Source organism: Sciurus vulgaris (assembly GCF_902686455.1).
Source record: "Sciurus vulgaris genome assembly, chromosome: 7".
Taxonomy (NCBI): Eukaryota; Metazoa; Chordata; class Mammalia; order Rodentia; family Sciuridae; genus Sciurus; species Sciurus vulgaris.
The window spans coordinates 88,885,350-88,912,055 of record NC_136467.1 but is presented as its reverse complement, the minus strand read 5'-3'; the positions used below and the strand labels follow the sequence as shown (position 1 = coordinate 88,912,055).

The window sequence follows — 26,706 nt, the reverse complement described above, 5'->3', positions numbered from 1 at the left end:
GTTATCCAGGGTGTCTTGCCAGCTTGTCATTGAACCTTAGATTGCTCAGTGCTCCACCAGATGTCCACTAGTGTCAGGAATTCTGAAAACCTTGATATGTATCCAACCTTGTGAAACTAGCCCCCATGGGCTCCGCCTATGCCCTTTCCCTTTGTATAACAGATACTCGTGCCTGCTGGGGAAAGGCGGGTTTGAGTCTCGTCCCACGCCTGCCTTCCTGGTTGCTTTCTTTTCAATTAAACTTTCTGTACTCCAAGCCCCGGTGCTCCGTGGTGATTGTTGTTTGCTGCACCTCGGGCACGCGAATCTGATTTTGGTGACTGGTAACACAGGAGGAGAGTGTGGCGGCGGGCGGCGACCGACCTGGGAATGAGGGGACAGCAGAGCCTCCGAGGCGTGCCCGAACCTTCCGGCGGACCTTCCAGAGGGAGCCCAGGCAGATGTAGCTGAGATCCCGCCTAAAGTGCCCGGCTGCGGCGCAGGGCGTCACGCGGACCCTCCGGGAGCGTGTTCTGTGCGGGAGTCGGGCTGCTGGTGCGGCCAGCCGCCGGCCTGCAGAGCCACTGCCCGCGCGCCAGGAGCCCAGCCGCCCCGGAGCCGGGAAGTGGCAATGCGAGGAGAGAAGAGTCTGGGCTGGACCCAAAACCCGGACGCCCGTCGAGGCCGGGTTGGCAGAGCTGTGCATCCAGTGGCCTCCTGGCGGCGTCCTGGGCACCCAGACTGACGAACTGCCCCTCCCCGCGCTTTGTGCTCACCCCCAAAATTGGTGAAAGATCCTAGGGGCCCTCGGGAGCCTGACCAAGAAGTAGCCTAGGGAAAAATGCCTTCGGCACTCCGTAGGGGATGAGCTGGATCCATCCTCAGCCGGCATGCGCCACCCCAGTGACAGCCTCTTGTGTGTCCGCCAGTTGTCTGTGGGATGCCATCTGCCACGCAGGCTGGGGGAAATGCGTGTCCTTGGGTCATTGTCACTTCTTCCTGCGGGTTTCATTTTATCCCTTTCTGTGCAAGGCCTCAAACATGAAGCCCAAGAATTGAATGAATGGCGCAGGGGCATTTCCCCCTGCTTGGCAGTATAGAGAGGGAGATACTTTTCCTCAGTTTCATTTGGATGATGCGTCAAGAGTATTTATAGAGTGGGCCGCGGCCCACCATCCCAAACACGTCGGCTCCGCTGTACGGTATGTTCTCTGGGCAGCCTCAGGGGCCGCCGCCACCCGCACCAGGACTCCCGGGCCATGCTTCCCTTCTCCACGCAACGCCTGGCGCCTCGAGAACTTCTAGCAGCACCTTGGTGGATGAGTTGGAGTCTCTTTGGAGGCTTGCTTTGCTTCTCTCGTGAGTCAGGATTATGTCAATGGCACCAATCAGGAAGAAATTCGAACTGGTGTTGATCAGTGTATCCAGAAGTTTCTAGACATTGCAAGACAGAATGCTTCTCTCTACAGAAAAGATTGCAGTTGTCTGTCCAGAAGCTGGAGCAAGTTATCAAAGAGGACTTCTAAGAACTAAGGAATGAATTGCAGCGGAAAGATGCGCTGGTGCAGAACCATTTGACAAGGCTAAGGCTTTGGCAGCAGGTGCTGGAGGACATCAATGTGCAGCACAAAAAGCCAGCCGAAGCCCCTCAGGGCTCCTTGGCCTACCTGGAGCAGGCTTCTGCCAATATCCCTGAGCCTCTGAAGCAGACCTGAGAGGGGTCTGGCCTACAAGGTAGCCTCTTGCAGACAGTTTCACCAAATCTCTCTGTGTGGACATGACATTTTAAAAGAATTATTTGCCAGGGCATTAGATGGTGTTAATTTTGTTTCTACCTAAAAATTTTCCCTGATTTTTGTGAACTGTTAATTACTTGATTCGTTTATAAAATGCTTATGGCTTGGTGAACCAAGTAAGGTTTAGTTTTGTTTGTAGCAAAGTTTAGACTTAGTTTGATGACACAGATTCTTTGTTTTTCCGCTTGTTTTTAAAATTTTTATGACTTTTATATAGTTTTTTTCCAGTTGTTAGTTTGTTATTATTGTAGGGGGAAAATTACAATACTCCAGAATCAGGGGAGAAGGAGTTTGGTTTTAGTACTTTAACATTTACTACCCACTCATGATAGTAGAGAAAAATATGTAAATTTGCTGTCTCAAGACTTTGAACTACCTCAAGAAGAAGAATCTAATGCAATGTTTGTAATGCTTCCATAGTAGTGTAGATTTTTTGTAAATGGATCAGAAAAAAGGGTTAAAATATGCTGTTAGTGTAGTAATATCACAGTAGATCCTTATTTTGATGCTGCCTTTTGTTTAGGTGACATTGTGTTGTGTGGTGTTGCCTGTTTGATGGGGAGCTGTACTAGGAGCATGATATGCTAGATGCCTTGCAGTAATGAACCAGTGTGAGTAACAAAGCAGGCCAGTCTCTAGCACAACAGCTGGGACACAGGTGAAGTATGAGGGGTCAAAGCTTGGTCTGATTCTTTTTCTTTTGAATTTTGTGTTGTTTGCTTGTGTTTTTGTTTTACTTTTTGAAGAAAAGGCAGTTTACATGAAGGAAGATTCTTGCTCATGAATTTGATTGCCAGGGACCAGGGCCTTGGGGCGGAGGTGACCTGCAGAGTGATCCTCGGCTCCTTCACCTCCATAGAGAGCACGAGGCTCCTCTGGGGAAGGTGTTTGCCCTCTTGTTGGAGGAGGTTTTCTGTTCCTTGTTGTATGTTTTCTTAGATTACATCCCTTCAGCCAATACAGACACTCCACTATCTTCTGAGTAGTCAGTAGGTCTGTGGCTCTTTTGTTCTCTCCGACAAGGAAGATCCTTCCCCACACGCTTTGATACCCACTCTTGTTCTTGGTCTGGCCTGGATGCCACCTGGTGGCGAAGCCTCCACTCCATTCTAAGGCACAGGACTTTCATTCCTTCCACTGCCTTGTGGGTTAGTGTATGGTATTTGTTTCTGTGTTGGTCTAGTTGAAACTGAGCAAGTCCTTACTGAAGTTGGCTTGGTACCTGTTAAAGAGCCAGCTTCTAAAGGAACACAGAAGCACACCGGAACTTTTGGCACCATCACCACTGCTGCCAAAGGAAAACTTAAGAGGAGGCAAAAGATCGAACATTATTCTCTGAAGATGAAGGAAGCAAAGACCCTCTTCTAAAACTAGAAGCAGAAGAGGCAGAGAAGAGTGGAGCTGATTCCTGTTCCAAGGGGTCTACTAGTGTTTCACTTTCTAGACAAAAGTTGAATAATGCCAGAGGGCGAAACTTTATATGATAAGCATCAGCCCGACTCAGCTATGCTTTGTGCTATGAAATGAACGCTGATCAGAACACAACAGAGAATCTCCCTGGTAAAGATTCAGCAGTTGAAGAACCAGTTTCACCATTGCTTCTCCCACCACTAGAAGAAAACAAAGCAGTGTCCAAACCTGCGCTGGCTTCACCTTCTGCACTGTGGCAGTGTACGGGTCCCCGGAAATTGATGAAGATGAAGGCACCCACAGTCATGATGGGAGTGACCTAGGTGACATGTCAGAGAGTAGTGACAATTCTGGACTGCATGAGGCTAGTCTAGTTCTAAAAGAAGCTAGTACGAAAGATGCACAGGAAACTGGCAGTCCAAGTGACAGAGGGAGATTTTGTCTGTATCCTCTGTGATTGTTCTTTAAGAAAGGAAAAAGATTACAGCAAACACCTCAATCATCACTTGTTTTTGTTTGTTTGCTTGTTTTGTTATTTTGTTTGTTTGGGTACCGGGAATTGAACACAGGGGCACTTGACCACTGAGCCACATCTCCAACCCTACTTTGTGTTTTTTTTAATGTGTACTCTCTTGAAAAAGCTGCTCCAGGGCAGGAGCAATTAAACTTTGGACAAGGTTGCAGTTCTTCATTTGTAAGAACTATGACTTTTTATAGTATTTATAGTAATAGAACAACATTTTATGATTGCTTTGATTAGTGTCCAATGTAGATTTTTAAGAGGCATCCTTTTTCGTAGAACTTCATGTATACCTATTGATTATTATATAAATTTTAGCAAATCCAAGGTAACTAGTGTAGTAAAACCAGCAGATACCTAAATCTATTTAGCTTATGCATTCAATTGAAATGAGAAGGCCCTGATGGGATAAGAGCATTCTATGACTTTGTCCAGTTACAACTTCTCAGTTTTTTCTCCTTGACTGTCTTCTGTATCACTGTAGTTTAAAAATTGGCTTAATAACAAATTACTTGAACAATTTGAATCCCTTATAGAAAGTTAGCACTTTAGGATTTTTTTTTTTTTTTAGAGTTGAAAAAAGACAGCTAAATCAAAGAAAAATTTACCCAACAGTGGGCATCATTTTAGTCAAGTATTTACTTCCTGAATTTTGATTAATATTTTGTGTGTTAATCATCATGATTTTTTTTTTATGTTGGTGCTTTAATGGCTTAAGATGTTGCATATTTCTTATAACCTATGCAGTTGTACTTTTCTAGAAATAGCATTTGTGGTGAGCAGTAGCACTTTATACACATGTTAATTTTGGCCTCATGGGAGGGATGCTTTTAGTCTTGTTTGCAAAAGGGCAGGTTTTTTTTTTTTCTTTGCTGCAATTGTCTTTTTTGCAGAATAATAGTGTGTGCAGGTTTGTGAGCAAATGAAACATGCAGATTCAAATGAAACATGATATGAAATTGTAATTTTCATATCATGTCTTTGTCAGAATCTGAATCTCACATTAATTTTTTTATTTGCTTTAATAATTTTATTTAATTGGATTCCAAATGGACTTTGGATAGTACAATAAAGATCTTAATCAGATGAGATTGTTTTAAAACATAAGAATGTCATAATCTATGCAGCCAGTGATGGAACATACATTTCAAAGTTAGGTCAATAATTTATTTTTTGAATGAATAAATTCACAGAGCGCGCTCTCTCTCTCTCTCTCTCTCTCTCTCTCTCTCTCTCTCTCTCTCTCTCTCTCTCCCTCTAATTTTGTAATAAATAAACCACTAGCTTCAAACAAACAAACAAAAAGGTAGGATGACAGTTGGGCCTCACCATGTCTACAAAGGAGGTCTACACCCTGAGAGTACTTTTGGAGAATCAATATGAAATGAGAGGAAATTTGTTGGTATAAAGTGGAAGTTTTGTTATCTGGATTCTACTGTATGAATTGAGTATTTTTAGCATGGCCTCCTAGTGCTGCTCTCAGACCCAACCTCACTCGCAAACTCCAGTGGCATGACCCACTGAGCTCTCAACCAACAGAAAGGGCATGGAGAGAGGGAGATTCTGCTGCAGCAGTGCTCCCATTTTAGCCAGCTGCCCAGCACCACCCACCACCCAGCACCAGGTACATGCATGGAGCTGTCCAGCATTCAAAGCTTATAAACAGGGCCTGAAAGTAAAGGAGTCAGGGGTAAACAAAACAGTCCTAGGTTAGCAGCATCTCTATGGCCCCACATGCAGACACCAGACTGGTGAGATGTATCCAGACCTCACCCACATACTCAGAAGCTGAGACTCCAACAGGCTCTTTGCACCCAGACAGACAGCTTTGTGCGCTAAGACAAAGGCCTCCACCATGACCCTGGGAACAGCCTTCCCAATCAGATCCTAAGAATTGGAATAATCAGAAGCATGACACAGTGCTCCTTTGTCAAAGACCTAACACCCAAGTCAGTTTCAGTCTAAGAGTAGCATCAAAGGGAGAATGCTGAGGATGTGGCTTTAACAAACTTGTGACTGTCCACCTGTCCTATGCTGCCATCAGGCATTCCCACATGCAGTGTGCCAAGCACCCAGCTTGGAATTCAGGTTCCTCTATGATTTTTTTCTTTTGGTACAGGGGCTTGAACTCAGGGGTACTTAACAACTGAGCCATATCCACAGTCCTATTTTCTATTTTATTTAGAGACAGGGTCTTGTTAAGTTGCTTAGTGCCTCACTTTTGCTGAGGCTGGCTTCAAACTCACAATCCTCCCGCCTCAGCCTCCCGAGGTGCTAGGATTACAGATGTGCACCACCACGCCTAGCCCTCTATGACCTTTTAACTGGCTAACAATGTCAAATAGGTGCTCCTTTCTGAGTACCACCTCTTGAAGTCATAGAAGAGGTTTTGTTTCTCTGCAAGACCTAAAGCTATCTTGCAGGGATGAAAGAAAGACAGATGGACAAAGAGCAAGGGAGAGATCCAGGAAAGAAAGAAAGTTGAAGTGCACATGACTGACACGCTGGGCTGAGGCAGCTGTTGATGGCTCTGTGGAGGCATGCACTTGGTACGTCTCCACAGTATGTGCACTGTGGGAGCAGCCTCCGATGGCTCTGCTGGTGTATTCCAGATCCCCTTCTCCCCCAGACAGCTACCTGGTAGAATTTCTTGGGGCATTTGGGGAGCTTTGAGCTGCTGCTTGGAAGACCAAGACCCAACTCTCCAGCAAGAGTGGGACACCCAATAGGACCAAGGCCTCTCCACCTCACCTGACCTGTGAATCCTCTGATGCTGCATGAAGAAGCCAAGGTGACAAAAGCCTTCCCATAGTGCTCACACTCACAGGACCTCTTGGTCAGGTTCAGCCTCTGGTGGATCCTGAAGTTCTTTGGCCACCGGGAGGCCTTCCTGCACTCTGCACAAGTATAAGATTTCTCCCCACTGTGAATTCGCTGGTGGTGGCTGAGCTTCTCCTTGTTCCTAGGCCTCTCTCTAGTATGAGCAAGCTGGTGCAGAGAAGGAAGGACTTCTAATGGAAGCCTTTCTGCAGACAGCACACACATAAGTCTGGTGCTTCATGCAGACTTTGCGAGACTATGCCAGATGGTCCTTCAAGCTGAAGGCCTGTCCACACAACTTACAGCTGAAGGGTTTCTCACTAGTGTCATTCCTCTGGTGGCAAAGGATGTTGGAACACCACCAGAAGGTCAGGCCTCAGTGGAAGCACTCCAAGGACCTAGTCCCTGGGTGCACTGTTTGGCAGTTCAGGGGCAGCCCACGTGTGCCACAGATGAATGCATGATCTTCCCCAGGCCTCCTGAGTTGATCCCTGAAAACTGGCCACTGCCTGCAGGCCCTGGAAAGCTGTGGGTTTGTCTGCTTTCCTCCCTGCAGTGGTCCCAGGAAGCTGCACATTATCCAGAGCTAGGGGGAAGTTCTTCTTGAAGCCAACTCCCTTCTGGGTTCTTCTCCACAGGGGAACTTTCTTGTGAGCCCGGGCCAGCTGATCATAGCATCTCTTGTCGTCAACAGGCTTCCTTGACCCTGGGTGGAAACCCCTCCATGCTTCCTGAAATTCATATCTCTCCCAATCCTCAACCCAAGTTTCATCCCACTGTTCCAAGTAAGAGACAAGATCTGGTGGGGGCTGCAAAATTCCAAAGCAACTAAGCTCCTAAAGTGGTCCAGGATCACAGCCTGGTACAGGGCCCTCTGGCCTGGGCCAAGACACTCACACTCTTCCCTAGAGAAGTACACGGTCATGTCCTTGAAGGTCATTGGCACACAAAATACACACAGCTCCAGAATGATTCACTCCCAGAACACATCCATGAGAACTACAGTGGTCACTATCTGGGAAAACACAGGTGTCGAGAAGCAGAGGGTCTAGGGTCTGAGAACCTCCCAGCAAGTGGCAAACCTAGAGCTACACACCCTCTGCAGCAGGACTCATGCATCAGTCCTCTGGGGCAGCGCAGTTGGACCCAGGCTTGAGCTGGTCTGAAGGAACAAGGACTCCTGAATCTGGCTCCAGAAGATACAGCTGTGTCCCTCAGGCCTGGAGCATGGATGATGGCAGGCACCCCAAGTCAGCACAGGGATCTCCTACCCCTCTGATCATGCATTGCATGAATTTCAACTTCTATCCATTCCCCAGAAAAGAATTTTTGATCATTCAAATCTAAGTCAATTAGAATTCCTACACCATTTTGACAGAAATCTTAGTAAAGTCTTAGAAGGAAAAAGATAAGGAGCTATACATGGTCTAGAGACCTGGGCTGGATGATTTTATTTGGACTTGCATAGTGGAGAATTAGTTGAGATGGAATAGAATTTACAACATAATAGCTTTGGATTAGAAGACACCATAAGGTAAGATGCATAAAATTTATCTTAATTCACAAATCATTAGTTTTAGTAAGTAAATTATTTTAGTTGATTCACGGTCTCATTTTTTAGTAACAAATACGTCCTAGAGTCAGTATTATTTAGCATAGAAACAAGAAAACATGTTTGGTCTCTGTGTTAGTTCTGCATTACTATAACAAAATACCTGAAATAACAAACTTAAAAGATGAAAGGTTTATCGTCATTCTACAGTTTCAGAGATTTTAATCCAAGATCACTTGGCCCTATTGCTTTGAGTCTGTGGTGATATAGCACATCATGGTGGGAATGCATAGCAGAGGAGGCTTGTTTACCTCAAGGCAGCTGGGAAGCAAAGAAAGAGAAGGGGCCTAGACCTCATTATCCCCTTCGAGATCATGTCTCCAATGATGTAACTTCCTTCCACAAGGCCCCACCTGCTAAAGGTTTCATCACCTCCCAAGAGTGCCACAGGCTGGTAACCAAGACTTCAACACAAGACTCAAACCATAATAGTCCAAGAATTGTTTAGCACAGGAACAAGAAAATATGTTGGTCTCAGTTCTCAAATCCCTTTTGTCATTACTCAGCATAAAGTCGAGGGTAGAGAACTATTATTGTCTGGGAACATGCTCAGTTCAGATATACACTGTTGTTCCATGTTTTATGGTAGGGTGTAGTTTGATGGTAGTCATGTCAATGTCTATAAACAGGTTGTCCTGTTCATGTGGGATAATTATTCAGGATGGGCCTGAAGAGTTGAGTCAGCATGACCAGGGCAGTCCCAAACCACTAATTCAGACCATTAAATAATCCTGATTACTTCAGAAGCTTCAAGCCAATGGCACTTTAATGCTCTCTCTCATCCCTCAGAAATGAGCTAATTAACCTTTCCCGTTTGAGGTCCTTTTCCATTAAGAGAAAAGACTAACTCCTGAGTTCCCAGAAAGTTGTAGGGGGTCACACATAAAATTCCTAGTTTCAACCCCTGTAGCCCAAGGGAAAATGTCCTTCCCTGAAGACGGGTGCAGAGACACCTCTTTGTCCATACAAAGCAAGAACTCAAAACTGGAAACTTCTGGATGGTCTTCAAAGCCACAAAACTTGGATTTTCCCTTCCCAACCATTCCTCTCAGGGCCTACAAGGGAAAGTGAACCATACCTCCTGCTCTGTGGGCATTGCACTGTGAGGCCATCAATTTTCCAGAAGACTCCTTTGGTTTATCTAGTTAGCTCAGAGTAATTCCACAGCTCTGGGGATTCAGCTGATGTCGTAAAGGAAAGAAACCCATGGGCCTCGGGGGGAATGCCTGCAAGGTCAGCCCGTCTTCTGAGATAGATACAGACTTTACATTGAAAAAAGAGGAGACTCCTAAAAAGGGTGAGACAGCCTCTGGTCTACCTAAACTATTGTGAATTTCTTCTCTGACATTCATCCTCCCTACATCCTTCCTTTCACTAGGGTACAGGATGCTCAGACCTGAAGAAGCCATGAACAACATAGTCCTTGATTCACACCGTGAGTTTTCCAGCACTATTTGAGATACAGGGAGGATATGGGCCTGGAATCTTAGCCCAGTTTCTGGAACTCTGATGACCTAGATTAGAGCTCTGCTCCTATTTGGGAGGTAATCTGACAAAATAATGCTCAGAAATCCAAGTAAGTTAAAAAAGACTTAAAATAATTTTAAAAAGAGTTAAAATTTGTTTGGGCTACCAAGGCTACATAAGAGCAGGCAGCAGCGATCAAGACATAAAATGGTGGCATTTTCTTCCTCATGATTCTCCAACCATTTATCTTCCATTTTGACAAAGCAGAAATTTGTCAGAGACCACAAGAGTCCACCTAATCCAATAGAAAGCTTGATAGGATAAGGAGTCTCTCCAGTCGTGTTTTGTAATTTAAAAGCCATCTCCAAGGGCTGGGTTGTGGCTCAGTGGTGGATACTTGCCTAGCCTGTGTGAAGCACTAGGTTTGCTTCTCAGTAAAAGTCCATCAATGACTAAATAAGGGGGCAATCCAAGATGGCAGACTAGAGGGTGACTACATCTCCAGTGGCTCCAGAACCCAGGATTCAAGAAGGGGAGGCACTGAGAGACTCAGACTAAAATAGAGCCACGGGGGTGAGTATCCCCCACCGGGTGAAGCTCGTCGGCCTGTGCAGCAGGCCTGGATAGGGGCTGCTTATCAGAGTAGGGCAGGGCAGCTACAGTCTTCCCCAGGCAGCCCTGTGCACTCCGGCGGTGGGCTCCTCCTTCTCCAGCTTCTCGGAGCAGGCCCTTCAGTGAGAGCCTTTCCGCACAGAACCAGCTCCAAGTCCCGGAACCAGCGTGGCAAGCTCCGGCCCACAGGCAGCTTCAGGGACCAGAACAGGGCAGCCAGGGACTTCCCCAAGCAGCCTGGCTCCCTCCGGCGGGAGGCGCCTTTCAAAGCTAGCTTATCAAACCAGACCGCCAGTGAGAGCCTTTCTACACAGAGCCAGCCACAAGTTCCCAAGGCAGCTGAGAGCTCCGACCCGCAGGCAGCCTCTGGGACCAGGGCAAGGCAGCCAGAGACTTCTCCAGGTGGCCCTGCTCCCTCCAGCCGTAGGCTTTTTCCATGGGGTGATCCAAAATGGCGGACTAGAGGGTGACTACATCTCCAGCCATTCCAGAACCCAGGATTCAAGAAGGGGAGGCACTGAGAGACTCGGACTAAAATAGAGCCACGGGGTGAGTCTCCCCCACCAGGTGAAGCTCAGCCTGCGCGGCAGGCCCAGATAGGGGCGGCTTATCAGAGCAGGACAGGGCAGCTAGAATCTTCCCCAGGTAGCCCTGCTCACTCTGGCAGTGGGCTCCTCCCACACAGCCAGCTTCTCAGAGCAGGCTCCCCAGTAAGAGCCTTTCCACACAGAGCCAGCTCCAAGCCCTGGAACCAGTAGCGGGCTAGGGACAGCTTTCTTCAGAAGCACTGCATTATCAAGGTCCTCCAAGACTTCAGGGTACTGAAGGCTGGGAGGTGAAACACTGGAAATCTACAGGAACACTATAAGCCAATAGAGGAAATCTGCAATATCTCAGAGTCCCATTGACATCTGACCAATATGAGAAAACAAGGGAAGAAAATGTCCCAAACAAACCTAGATACTATATCAATAAAACCCAATGACAGCATAGCAGAAGAAATGTCAGAAAGGGAGTTCAGAATGTACATAATTAAAACAATCAGGGACGCAAACGAGGAGATGAGATGAAAGAGCAAATGCAGGCATTAAAGGAGGAGATGAAAAGCAAATGCAGGCATTAAATGATCGCACAAATCAACAGTTAAAAGAGCAAATATGGGAAGCAAGAGATCATTTCAATAAAGAGTTAGAGATGCTGAAAAAAAAAAAACAGAAATCCTTGAAATGAAGGAAACAATAAACCAAGTTAAAAACTCCATAGAAAGCATAACCAATAGGATAGAACACCTGGAAGACAGAACCTCAGATATTGAAGACAAAATATTTAATCTTGAAAACAAAGTTGAACAAACAGAGAATCTACAAGAATTATGGGATATCATGAAAAGGCCAAATTTAAGAATTATTGGGATTGAGGAAGGCTTAGAGAAACAAACCAAAGGAATGAACAATCTATTCAATGAAATAATATCAGAAAATTTCCCAAATCTGAAGAATGAAATGGAAAACCAAGTACTAGAGGCTTATAGGACTCCAAATATACAAAATTACAACAGACCCACACCAAGGCACATTATTATGAAAACACCTAACATACAAAATAAAGACAGAATTTTAAAGGCCACGAGAAAAAAGAATCAAATTACATTCAGGGGAAAACCAATAAGAATATCAGCAGATTTTTCAATCCAGACCCTAAAAGCTAGAAGGGTCTGGAACAACATTTACCAAACCCTGAAAGAAAACAGATGCCAACCAAGAATCTTATACCGAGCAAAACTTACTTTCAGATTTGACGATGAGATAAGATCCTTCCATGATAAACAAAAGCTAAAGGAATTTACAAAGAGAAAGCCGGCATTACAGAACATTTTCAGCAAAATATTCCATGAGGAAGAGATGAAAAACAATGATGCAAATCAGCAACAGGAGGAACTAGCCTAAAGGAATAGCCAAATAAAGGAGAAACCAAATCATGTCAAAAAACAAAAATGAGTCAAATGACTGGGAATACAAATCATATCACAATAATAACCCTGAATGTTAATGGCCTGAATCCATCAATCAAAAGACATAGACTGGCAGATTGGATTAAAAAGAAAAATCCAACAATATGCTGCCTGCAAGAGACCCATCTCATAGAGAGAGATACCCATAGACTAAAGGTGAAAGGATGGGAAATAACATACCATGCACACGGACACAGCAAAAAAGCTGGAGTATCCATCCTCATTTCAGATAATGTGGACTTCAAGCCAAAACTAGCCAGAAGGGATAAAGAAGGACATCACATACTGCTTAAGGGAAGCATAAATCAGCAAGACATAACAATCATAAATATCTATGCCCTGAACATTGGCTCATCCATGTACGTCAAACAAATCCGTCTCAATTCCAGAAATCAAATAGACCACAACACAGTAAAACTAGGTGATTTTAACACACCTCTCTCACCGCTGGATAGATCTTCCAAACAAAAACTGAATAAAGAAACCATAGATCTCAATAACACAATCAACAATTTAGACTTAACCAACTTATATAGAATGTACCATCCAACAAAGAACAAATACACTTTCTTCTCAGCAGCACATGGATCCTTCTCTAAAACAGACCATGTTTTATGCCACAAAGCTACTGTTAACAAATACGAGAAGACAGAGATAATACCTTGTACTCTATCAGATCATAATGGATTGAAATTAGAAATAAATGACAGAATAAAAAACAGAAACTTCTCCAATACCTGGAGATTAAATAATACACTATTATATGATGAATGGATAACAGAAGACATCAGGAGGGAAATAAAAAAATTCTTAGAAGTAAACAAGAACAAAGACACATCATATCAAAACCTCTGGGACATAACAAAAGCAGTACTTAGGGGAAGATTTATTTCATGGCATGCATTGAACAAAAGAAGTAGAAATCAACAAATAAACGACTTAACACTACAGCTCAAAGCCCTAGAAAAAGAAGAGCAGACCAACACCAAAGGTAGTAGAAGACAGGAAATAGTTAAAATCAGAGCCGAAATCAACGGAATTGAAACAAAAGAAACAATCGGAAAAATTAACAAAATAAATAGTTGATTCTTTGAAAAAATAAACAAAATTGATAAACGTTAGCCACACTAACAAAGAGAAAGAGGGAGAAAACTCAAATTACTAAAATTCAGAATGAACAAGGAAATATCACAACAGACACGAGTGAAATACAAAACATAATTAGAAGCTATTTTGAAAATCTATACTCCAACAAAACAGAAAACCTCGAAGACATCAACAAGTTTCTAGAGACATATGAATTACCTAAACTGAACCAGGAGGACATACACAACTTAAATAAATCAATTTCAATAGAAGAGGTCATCAAAAGCCTACCAACAAAGAAAAATCTGGGACCAGATGGGTTCTCAGCCGAGTTCTACAAAACCTTTAAAGAAGAGCTCATTCCAATACTCCTCAAAGTATTCCATGAAATAGAAGAGGAGGGAACCCTCCCAAACTCATTCTATGAAGCCAATATCACCCTGATACCTAAACCAGACAGAGACACATTGAGGAAAGAAAATTTCAGACCAATATCCTTAATGAACATGGACATAAAAATTCTCAACAAAATTTTAGCAAATTGCATACAAAAATATATTAAAAAGATAGTGCACCACGATCAAGTGGGTTTTATCCCAGGGATGCAAGATTGGTTCAACATCCAGAAATCAATAAATGTCATTCACCATATCAACAGACTAAAAGTTAAGAATCACATGATTATTTCAATAGATGCAGAAAAAGCATTCGATAAAATACAGCATCCCTTCATGCTCAAAACACTACAAAAAATTGGGGTAGTGGGAACATTCCTTAACATTGTAAAGGCCATCTACGCTAAGCCCATGGCCAATATCATTCTAAATGGTGAAAAACTGAAAGCATTCCCCCTAAAAACTGGAACAAGGCAGGGATGCCCTCTTTCACCACTTCTATTCAACATCATCCTTGAGACTCTGGCCAGAGCAATTAGACAAACCAAAGAAATTAAAGGGATACGAATTGGAAAAGAAGAACTCAAACTATCCCTGTTTGCTGATGACATGATTATATATTTAGAGGAACCTAGAAATTCCACCAGAAAACTTTGAGAACTCATAAGTGAATTCAGTAAATTAGCAGGTTACAAGATCAATGCTCATAAATCCAATGCATTTTTATACATCAGTGATGAATCTTCAGAAAGAGAAAGTAGGAAAACTACCCCATTCACAATAGCATTGAAAAAAATAAAATACTTGGGAATCAGTCTCACAAAAGAGGTGAAAGACCTCTACAATGAGAACTACAGAACACTAAAGAAAGAAATTAAAGAAAACCTTAGAAGATGGAAAGATCTCCCATGTTCTTGGATAGGCAGAATTAATATTGTCAAAATGGCCATACTACCTAAAGTGCTATACAGATTCAATGCAATTCCAATTAAAATCCCAATGATGTACCTTACAGAAATAGAGCAAGTAATTATGAAATTCATCTGGAAGAATAAGAAACCCAGAATAGCTAAAGCAATCCTCAGTAGAAAGAGCGAAGCAGGGGGTATCACAATACCAGATCTTCAACTCTATTACAAAGCAATAGTAACCAAAATGGCATGGTATTGGTACCAAAATAGACAGGTACATCAATGGTACAGAATAGAGCACATGGACACAAACCCAAATAAATACAATTTTCTCATACTAGACAAAGGTGCCAAAAATATGCAATGGAGAAAAGATAGCCTCTTCAACAAACGGTGCTGAGAAAATTGGAAAACCATATGCAACAGAATGAAATTTAACCCCTATCTCTCACCCTGCACAAAACTCAACTCAAAATGGATCAAGGACCTCAGAATCAGACCAGAGACCCTGCATCTTATAGAAGAATAAGTAGGTCCAAATCTTCAACTTGTTGGCTTAGCATCAGACTTCCTTAACAGGACTCCCATAGCACAAGAAATAAAAGCAAGAATCAACAACTGGGATAGATTCAAACTAAAAAGCTTTCTTTCAGCAAAGGAAACTATCAGTAATGTGAAGAGAGAGCCTATAGAGTGGGAGAATATCTTTGCTACTCATACTTCAGATAGAGCACTAACCTCCAGAATCTATAAAGAACTCAAAAAACTCTACACCAAGAATACAAATAATCCAGTCAACAAATGGGCTAAGGAAATGAACAGACACTTCACTGAAGAAGATGTACAAGCAATCAACAGATATATGAAAAAATGTTCAACATCTCTAATAATAAGAGAAATGCAAATCAAAAGTACCCTAAGATTTCATCTCACCCAATTAGAATGGCAATTATCAAGAACACAAGCAACAATAGGTGTTGACAAGGATGTGGGGAAAAAGGTACACTCATACATTGCTAGTGGGGTTGCAAATTAGTGCAGCCACTCTGGAAAGCAGTATGGAGATTCCTCAGAAAGCTTGGAATGGAACCACCATTTGACCCAGCTATCCCACTCTTTGGCCTATACCCAAAGGACTTAAAAGCAGCATAGTACAGAGATACAGCCACATCAATGTTCATAGCTGCTCAATTCACCATAGCCAGATTGTGGAACCAACCTAGATGCCCTTCAGTGGATGAATGGACCAAGAAACTGTGGCATATATATACAATGGAATATTACTCTGCCATGAAGAATGATAAAATTAAGGCATTTGCAGGCAAATGGATGAAATTGGAGAATATCATGCTAAGTGAGATAAGCCAATCTCAAAAAACTGAAGGACGAATGATCTCGCTGCTAAGCGAATGAGGACATATGATGGGGGTAGGAGGGGTTAGCGTTAGGGTTAGGGTTAGGTTTAGGGTTAGGGATAAGGAGAGTGGTAAGAATGGAGGAAGGAATGACTGTATAGCGGGAAAGGAGGGGTTGGAAGGGTGTGAGGGGTGGGGGGGAAGGGAAAAAAATAACAGAATGAATCAAACAACATTGCCCTATGTAAATTTATGATTTTTAATAAAAAAAAGAACCATCTTTTGTTTATGTTCATCCTATTTTGTGTTTCTTATCCCATTGACTTCTTCTTTGGCCATTTTATTTCCTTAGTCTATTTAGGATCATTCTGTTTTCTCTAAATTTTATAATTGAATGCTTACCTCATTTGTTTCATTCTTCCTTCTTTTTGATAACTTCAGGACAAAGAGGGGCAATGCTTTCCCATCTGCTATTCACTCAAGGCATCCCTCTCTGGTGCCTTGGAAACTGCTGGGTTAACAGCATTTCCATTTGCTGGGCCCAGACTTCACACTCCACATCAGCTCTCATAGCTGCCCTTTCTTTTGGAATACCAGGCTTCTCCACTACTCTTGATTTTCTTCTTTTCAAGAACTAAGGATTGTTTCTGTTAATTTGCATTGTAAATGTGGTTATCCTTCAGTATATGCAGGGGAATGGATCCAGAATACCAAAATCAACAGATGCTCAATTCCTTTATAAAACAGTATAGTATTTGCATATACCTAAGCACATCTTCCCATATTCTTTAAATCATCTCTAGATTTTTTTTGTAATACCCAATACAATGTAAATGCTATGTAAGAAGTTGTTGCACTGCACAGTTTAGGGAATAATGACAAGGGATAAGTCTGTACATGTTTGGTATAAAAGCAACCAATGTAGGCCCAACATTTTTGATGGGAGGTCAGTTGAATCCATGCATGTGGAACCCATGGACATAGAGGTAGGGTCAATCATAAGTCATTCTCTAATTTTCCATAGGGCTTGTTTGACCACAGAAAGACAAGGTTACTTTTTATTCATCTTCTTTTAAAGTCTTGGCAAGAATACCACAGATCCTGCCAAAGACTGGGTATTGACTCTGCAGGTTTGGCCTCTATGACTTTTCCATGCTTATTATGATTTATATGCTACTTTTTAAGAAAGTTGAAATATTTTCAAATTCGGTTAGTTCCTAGTTCTAAGAGTAGATCCCAAAGTTAACCACCAGAAGAAAAGCTCAATCTTATTGGGGCGCAGAGAAGAGGAGAGGTGCTAGAAATCAAACTGAGAGCCTAGCACAAGTGCTCTACCACTAAGTTACACCCCCAGATTCTCAGTCTTATCTGAATTCCATTCCTAGCTAGTTCTTTAAAAGATCAAATGGAGTTGGGCACATGTCTGTAATCCCAACCGCTCAGGGGACGGAGGCAGGAGGATCACAAGTTCAAAGCCATCCTCAGCAACTTAGTGAGGTTCTAAGCAACTTAGTGAGACCCTGTCTCTAAATAAAATACAAAAAAGGCCTGTGAATGTGGCTCAGTGATTAAGTGCCCCTGAGTTCAATCCCCAGTAGCAAAAATAAAAATAAAAAATAAAAATAAAAGATAAAATGTAAAGGCCTCTTGCCTTCATTTTTAGGGTGATTTCCAAAGCACTGCAAATTTTTTAAATTTCCTATAGATAATCATATTCAGGAAGAGAAGGTGCAAATGCAATAACTATTGAGCTTATTTATCCACATAATTCAGAAAAACTATATGCTCAAGAAGGCAAGACTTACAGCCATGAGTAGCCAATCAGAATCCTATACCCACTCGACAGGTAGGGTATGGCAGGAGGAGGTGGGTCATTAGGATAGTCTTTAGGGTGTATATTTTGTATCTGGTGAGTGAAGTGTCTTTCATTCTCTCTGCTTCCTGGTGTGATGTCCTGAGCTACTTCCCTTCACTCTTCTGCCCTAATGTTTAGCCTCATCGCTAGCCCAAGGAATGGAGCTGGGCCCAGTGCAAGGAGCCCAGGTTTTGGTGAGTAGTTCCAATTCTATTTTGTAATGAAGAACACTGGACTGTATAGGCTGTCTATGGCCTCTGACCTCTGAACTGTGAGCCCTGAAATAAATTTTTCTTCCTCTAAAATTGTTCTTATCAGATTTTTTGTTCATATCAGTGAAAATCTGACTAAAATATGTATCAAAGAGGATTTATTTTTAAAAAGCCCCTTGTATAGTTTCATAAGGTGAAATTATAATAATTAGATATTACCCATGCTGTTTTCTTATCTCCTGCTCTTGAGACTTCTTCCTTGAACTATATCAAATTCAGAACTATAAAGAAAAAAGAGAGGCTGATGATGAAGAGCCCTGTTTTCCTCTTTTGTACCTGAGATGACAAATGTACCATAAACTCTATTTTGGGAGGGAGAGCTACTAAGGCATTGAACTCGTGGGTGCCTAACCACTGAGCCACATGCTCAGCCCTTTTTATTTTTTATTTTGAGACAGAGCTCACTAAGTTGCTCAGGGCCTTCCTAAATTTCTGAAGCTGGCTTTGAATTTGCAATCCTCCTGCCTCAGCCTCCCAAACTTTTGGGATTACAGGCATGTGCCACAGCACCTAGTGACATACCACAAGATCAACTTTCTATTTATTAATCAAGCACTGAACACCACACCTCTTATATTCTCAAAAGTTAAAAAAAAATTACCAAGACAAGTATACAGAATTTCTCCTGACAAAGAGCAATATGTAAATATTTTGAAGAACCAGATGGTGCTATTACTTTCCCACTTTCCTCCCTTTGTCTAAACAATCTGTCATGCATGGCCCATCATAAATGTAGATTTTCTAGGCTCTGTTGGTGGCATCTAATCAAGCCTGAAAGCCTGCCTTTGTCCCAGATGAAGGAAATGTATGAACTCCTGACTGTGAGGCAAGCTTCAAACAGGGAATCCTCAGTTTCTGGCAATATGGGCCTAGCCTCCTCTAAGGACAGCTGTCTCACCAAGAACATTCCCCCTTCCCCAGGCACCCTCATCCAATGCTCAAGAAGACCATGCAGCCACTTAGGAGAAACTTGTCCACATTAGACCCCCCATCCCCGCCCTCTGCTAAAAGAGGCAGAAATTAATTGTGATGGAAAGAGACACATATTCTAGATATGAATTTGTCTTTCCTGCCACAGGACCTCATTCAGTATCACTTGTAAAATGCTAGATCCCACATAATATTCCTTCAGATCAGGGAACCTACTTTTTATCCAAATAGAAGCAGGAATGGACACATAACTGGTTCATACACTAAACAGCTGCCATCCTCATGAAGTGACAAGAATAGCCTTTGGAACACACAGCTGAACTGCCAGCTTGGAGGTGATACCATCTTCCTGGAAGTAGTCTAATACTTAAATCGATGCCATTTATATGGTTCCATATGACCAACAGGGAGAATAAAAGGTTGAAAAATGAAGAGGTGAAAGGAAGAATGGTTGTACCCTGTCCCAGTGACCCATGCGGGGAATTCCTGCTTCCTATCTCTGCAACTTTGGTTTCTGATCCTAGATTCTAAAGATAAACACTTCATTCAGAGGACACAGCAAGAGTCCCATTGATCTAAAAGTGGCCATTGCTGACTGAGCCCTTTGGCTCCTCTGTTCAGCTGTCAGCAGGCAAGAAAAAGAATCAAATGCCCCGCACCCCCCCACCCCCCACCCCCGCAAGGCTGGGGATTGAACCAGGGCCTGATGCTTGTGAGGCAAACACTCTACCAACTATATCCCCAGCCCAGAATCAAATTCTTGACGAGGATAATTGACCCTGATTACCAGGAGCAGGTAGAACTGTGTTAATGAGAATAAGGCCAGCCTAGTACAGTACAGTCCTACTTGTACACCTCTTGGTACTTCCTTGCCCTGTTTTGGTGGCAAATGAAAAGGCATGACCAGAAAAGGGTGTGGTGAGCAAGGGTAGGGACCTCTCATGATGACCTTCTGGGTCATACCACCAAGAAAGACCCTGAGACTCGCTGAGGTGCTATGAGAGAGAGTCAGGAATCTAAAATAGAAAGGAGGAAGAAGAGGAGTACCCGTTTTAGCTCATTCCACTGTCCTTTCCTTTCTAACTTTATTCCAGAAATGAGGCCCACCAGAATCCTGGAGTTGCCATTCCCAGAGCTTATATAGAAAAGTAGATGTTAATAATGACGCCTACATTTCTGCTCAGAAATGCGGAATGTATGCTCTAATCTCCTAGTGGTATAGATGCCAGAGAGCCTTCAGTGACCAGTCTCAAGAATTGCCGTGTCTGAAAAGAGAGAGCCATCTCGCCCAGATCGTGTGCACTTGCTGGAGCAACCACATCCAGTGACTGAATAACGTGGGATATAAAGGAATGGGCCCTCTTACCTCAACTCAGTTCAACTCCAAAAGTCCACCCATTCCAGTTCCTAGGATTCCCCTTCCTAGGATTCCCCATGGGGTCAGCTGACACCTTTGCACAGCCTGCATCATGTCTCAACTTCCCTCTCCCAACCCAGCTACATTGATCTCCCCTCCACGGATGTTGATCCCTAACAGGCATTCTGCATGTAGACATCCAACTCAGAGTCTGCTTCCCAGCAAACCCAAACCCTTTCATCAAAATGGAAAGTGGCCCACATGCCAGGCGTAGAGGTACACCCCTGTAATCCCAGCATCTTGGGAGGTTGAGGTAAGAGGACCAAGAGTTCAAAGCCAGACTCAGCAACAGTGAGGCACTAAGCAATCCAGTGAGACCCTGTCTCTAAATAAAATACAAAATAGGGCTGGGGATGTGACTCACTGGTCAAGTGCCCCTGAGTTCAATCCCTGGTAGCACCCACTGCCCCCAAAAAGAAAGTGACCCACAGTCTTAGTCTACTGAGGCAAGACTGCCAAAGTTTTCCTGATACCTTCAGCATCCACTCACAGCTTCAGATCAGCCAGAGAAAACTAATTATCCATGGAGGTGTCACACAATTCCAGCCAAAAATGGGGAGAAAACAACAAAACCTGACATTGTCTGCAAAGGATTTTTCTATTCCTTACATCATGACAGAATGTTACAGGACCAAAGACCTGGGAACAGACACCCTGCCTGTGTCCTGCTCTTCATAGTAAATTAGAAACCAAAATCTGGGAACTAAATAAACCTAATAATGTTGATGGGGAACTGGTTTTAGTGGATATCCATGAGCCACTTTCTTTGATAGAACTAGAAAAAATAATATGAATTCAAAATATTTCTAATAGAATAAGCTGTCATTGACCCTAAGATTTTAAAACTTCATCAACATGCAGAAAGAGGATGAGAGAAATGAAAACTAGTGACTTCTGTTTTTCAGAGAAGGATGAGGCAAGGACAGTGACCAAGCATTACAGGAGAAAAGATGAGAAGTTCTGAAGAGAGGAGGTACTAAAAAACAGTGTTAGGCAAGGCACAGTGGCACATGCCTGTAATCCCAGCAGCTCAGGAGGCTGAGGCAGGAGGATCACAAGTTCAAAGCCAGCCTCAGCAACTTAGCAAGACCTTAAGCTACTTAGTGAGACCCTGTTGCTAATAAAATATAAATGGGCTGAGGATGTGGCTCAGTGGTTGGGTACCCCTGGGTTCAACATCCCTAGTACCAAAAAAAAAAAAAAAAATAGCCAACCCCAGTCCCTGGTGCTTTGAAACCACGTCAGCATTTAGGTTGCTCCAAACTCTTCTGTTTCACCAGTTTGGGTAAGGGAATAAATAAATTGCTACCCCTATGACCATTTATGTTGTGGTTCAAGAACCTGAGCTATAAAAAGTGATAGGATACTGAACCCCCTGTCTGCAACTCTAAATTTGGTGACTTCTGCCTGACACATGTACAGAAGAGGACAGCCCCAGATGCCTCAGCGGCACTCACAGTTCATCAGAGCTGGTACCTGTAGAATTGGGAACAAAATAGGGAGGTATTATGCAGAATGGTATCAGGCTGGCTTTGGTTAGTCCTGATTTGCCATTACATGTTTGTGTGATCTTGGGCAATTTATTTATATGAGCCTAACGTTTTCCAGATACAAGAAGAAAATAGTCATCTTTTCCTTTCAAGAATTAAAGAAAATAATTCAAGTATGGAGGGTTACGAGGCATGAACTATTGCTGGTATTATTTTGTCTCTTAATGTCTCACTGGAAAATGTTCTCCCCGCCCATACTTCACCTCTGTGCTGATAAGGAAGAATGGAAGCAGTGACAAGTCACTTTCCTCTTAACATACCTGCCTTGACACATTGCATTTATAATAGCTATTTTTTAAATAAGAGTGTGCCTGAACCAAAGGCTCTGAAACATATTTTCTTTCTTTGTTTTTGGTACTGGGGATTGAACTCAGGGCCTCACATGGTGCTTTACCACTGAACTACACACAGTTTCTGAACCAAATTTTCAAAGATTGACTTTTCTGTGATTACTGTTTGACATTACATGGATTAATGAGTCTAGGACCCAAGGTTCAAGGTGATCATAGAATTTCATATACTCAGTTTTTTCAATCATTTCAAGGTCAGACACTAATGCCAAAGCAAGTTGGGTATACTAACTAAAGCAAGGGATTTACCCTGAGATCCATGCTAGCTTTATGGAGCCTGCACTTGTCAGTCAACTGTGCTTAGCATTCAACAAATTCACTAAAACAGCACTATTTATAGATTTCCTACAATGTGATGGAAATACATATTTGTGTTGTCCAATGTGATAATAGACACTAGCCATGTGGACTGCTGAGCACTTGAAATATGACTAGTGGTAAGGATTTGAATTCTTAATTTTACTTAACTTTAAATGATCTGATTTCAATACCACATGTATTGGACAGTATAACTCTAAGGAATTCATTACCAACCCCAAAATAATAAGTACAGATTAGAACACAGCAGATTCTGTCAATAACAGAATAAATCCAAAGTCAAGTATCAAGATATTAAACTGGTTCAGTGACACATACTGTAATCTCAGTGACTCAGGAGGCTGAGGCTGGAGGATTACAACTTCAAGGCAACCTAGGCAATTTAGCAAAATCCTTTCTCAAATTTTTAAAATTAGATAAATTAAACAAGCAGTAGTAGAACACTCCCAGATTCAATGCCCAAGACCAAAAAAAATTTTAAAGATATTAAATTGACCAGTTCCTTGACCCATTTATTGATTGGGTTCTTTGTATTTTTGGTGTAAATTTCTTTATAAATTTTGGAGATAAGTACTCTACCTGAAGTGCATGTGGAAAAGATTTTCTCCCACTCTGTAGACTTTCTTTTCACATTATTGATTGTATCCTTTGCTGAGGAACAGCTTTTTAGTTTGAGTTCATCCCATTTATTGATTCTTGCTTTGATTTCTTGTGCTTTGGGAGTCTTGTTAAGGAAGGCAATGAAATGATGTACCCCATTTGTGTACAATGAATCAAAATGTGGTCTGTAAAATATTTAAAAATAAATAAATTTAAAAAATAGATTCTTAGAAAAATGAAGATGTCCTTTCTCTTATATTTACAAAGAAGTTTATCTGACCAGAAATATGCAAAAAATAATAACAATGAATATTATTCTTATTCCTAAGATCCAATTTATGATATTTATAAGTATTAACTTTTTCTGGTCTCTGTTGATATAAATTGAAAGGCAAGACATATGGCAATATTGAAAATATGCAGAAAGCAATAAAATTCTTTATCCTTAGTCCCCCCTCCCAAAAAAAGAGAGATTAAACTGAAACAAATTCTTTAAATGTTACCTCATACTGAATGAATTATGACAGAGTTTTGGAAAGAATAATAATAAGAAAAGCTGATGATGGCAAGGCAGTGTGTGAGCCTGTAATCCCAGCAACTCAGGAGGCCAAAGTGGAAGAATCAAATGTTCAAAGCCAGCATAGACCCTGTCTTGAAATAAAAAACAAAAAGGGCTGGGGGCATTGCATAGTGGTTCAGCACTCCTGGATTCAATCCCTGGCTCCAAAAAAATTTAAAAATTTACTAAAGGTGGGTAGGGAGAGTTCTGACCTAAGCAACTTTGGAAATGGAGTCCAAAAGACTAAAAGAAACTACACGTAAACAAACTCTATACTCCATTTGATAAAGTTGTTTCCCATGGAGGTACAAGTTAACAATTCTGATACTGCTATATATACACACTGGAGTTGAACAATTAAGTAAATCACTGTTGGAGTTGGAATTTACAGGTAAACACACATAAGTTTATTCACTCTATCAGCTGAGGTGGCCTAACAGAAACAACATACTATTAACAATAAGCACACCTAGTTTCCACATTCTGGGTACTACTACCATTTTCCATCAAAAGGGATCCTTAGGGAAACGACTGCTTCTGGAACTGGGCAGGAAACTTACAAGATGAAACTAAGAGCACATTTTAGTGTAAGAAAATAAGAATAAAAAAAACTGATGATGGTGTGTTAAAAGAACACAGGAGCTAACTGAAAGAGCTCTCAATGGCCAGAGTTCAAATTATGTGAACAACCCAAGCAGCCCGGCTCCCTCCGGCGGGAAGCGCCTTTCTAGGCTAGCGTCTCAGAGCAGACTGCCTAGTGAGAGCCTTTCTACACCAAGCCAGCCACAAGTCCCCAAGCCAGCAGAAACCTCCGACCTGCCCTGGGACCAGGGCAGGGCAGCCAGAGACCTTCCCAGGTCTCTCTCCCTGGTACCAGTAGTGGGCTAGGGGCAACTTTCTTCAGAAGCACTGCATTATCAAGGTCCTCCAAGACTTCAGGGTACTGAAGGCTGGGAGATGATGTACTGGAAATCTACAGGGACACTATAAGCCAATAGAGGAACTCTGCAATATCTCAGAGTCCCATTGACATCTGACCAATATGAGAAAACAAGGGAAGAAAATGTCCCAAACAAACCTAGATACTATATCAATAAAACCCAATGACAGCACAGCAGAAGAAATGTCAGAAAGGGAGTTCAGAATGTACATAAATAAAACAATCAGGGAAGCAAACGAGGAGATGAAAGAGCAAATGCAAGCATTAAAGGAGGAGATGAAAGAGAAAATGCAGGCATTAAATGATCGCACAATTCAACAGTTAAAAGAGCAAATATGGGAAGCAAGAGATCATTTCAATAAAGAGTTAGAGATACTGAAAAAAAACCAAACAAAAATCCTTGAAATGAAGGAAACAATAAACCAAGTTAAAAACTCTATAGAAAGCATAACCAATAGGATAGAACACCTGGAAGACAGAACCTCAGACATTGAGGACAAAATATTTAATCTTGAAAACAAAGTTGAACAAACAGAGAATCTACAAGAATTATGGGATATCATGAAAAGGCCAAATTTAAGAATTATTGGGATTGAGGAAGGCTTAGAGAAACAAACCAAAGGAATGAACAATCTATTCAATGAAATAATATCAGAAAATTTCCCAAATCTGAAGAATGAAATGGAAAACCAAGTACTAGAGGCTTATAGGACTCCAAATATACAAAATTACAACAGACCCACACCAAGGCACATTATTATGAAAATACCTAACATACAAAATAAAGACAGAATTTTAAAGGCCGTGAGACAAAAGAATCAAATTACGTTCATGGGGAAACCAATAAGAATATCAGCAGATTTTTCAATCCAGACCCTAAAAGCTAGAAGGGTCTGGAACAACATTTACCAAGCCCTGAAAGAAAACGGATGCCAACCAAGAATCTTATACCCAGCAAAACTTACTTTCAGATTTGACGATGAGATAAGATCCTTCCATGATAAACAAAAGCAAAAGGAATTTACAAAGAGAAAGCCAGCATTGCAGAACATTCTCAGCAAAATATTCCATGAGGAAGAGATGAAAAACAACGATGTAAATCAGCAACGGGAGGAACTAGCCTAAAGGAATAGTCAAATAAAGAAGAAACCAAATCATGTCAAAAAACAAAAATGAGTCAAATGACTGGGAATACAAATCATATCACAATAATAACACTGAATGTTAATGGCCTGAACTCATCAATCAAAAGACATAGACTGGCAGATTGGATTAAAAAGAAAAATCCAACAATATGCTGCCTGCAAGAGACCCATCTCATAGAGAGAGATACCCATAGACTAAAGGTGAAAGGATGGGAAAAAACATACCATGCACACGGACACAGCAAAAAAGCTGGAGTATCCATCCCCATTTCAGATAATGTGGACTTCAAGCCAAAACTAGCCAGAAGGGATAAAGAAGGACATTACATACTGCTTAAGGGAAGCATAAATCAGCAAGACATAACAATCATAAATATCTATGTCCCAAACATTGGCTCATCCATGTACGTCAAACAAATCCTTCTCAATTCCAGAAATCAAATAGACCACAACACAATAATACTAGGTGATTTTAACACACCTCTCTCACCGCTGGATAGATCTTCCAAACAAAAACTGAATAAAGAAACCATAGATCTCAATAACACAATCAACAATTTAGACTTAACAGACATATATAGAATATACCATCCGAGAAAGAATGAATGCACTTTCTTCTCAGCAGCACATGGATCCTTCTCTAAAATAGACCATGTTTTATGCCACAAAGCTACTGTTAGCAAATACAAGAAGATAGAGATACTACCTTGTACTCTATCAGATCATAATGGATTGAAATCAGAAATAAATAACAGAATAAAAAACAGAAATTTCTCCAATACCTGGAGATTAAATA

The 26,706-nt window shown here is 41.8% G+C and overlaps 1 pseudogene across 1 annotated transcript; it reads left to right on the top strand.

The window, feature by feature from the left end:
* The first annotated feature begins 869 nt into the window (after positions 1-869).
* LOC306665739 (mediator of RNA polymerase II transcription subunit 28-like) lies at positions 870-1,780 on the top strand (annotated as a pseudogene). The gene is made up of 2 exons: positions 870-914; positions 1,136-1,780. The product of its transcript is annotated as a mediator of RNA polymerase II transcription subunit 28-like (transcript).
* Positions 1,781-26,706: the final 24,926 nt, after the last annotated feature.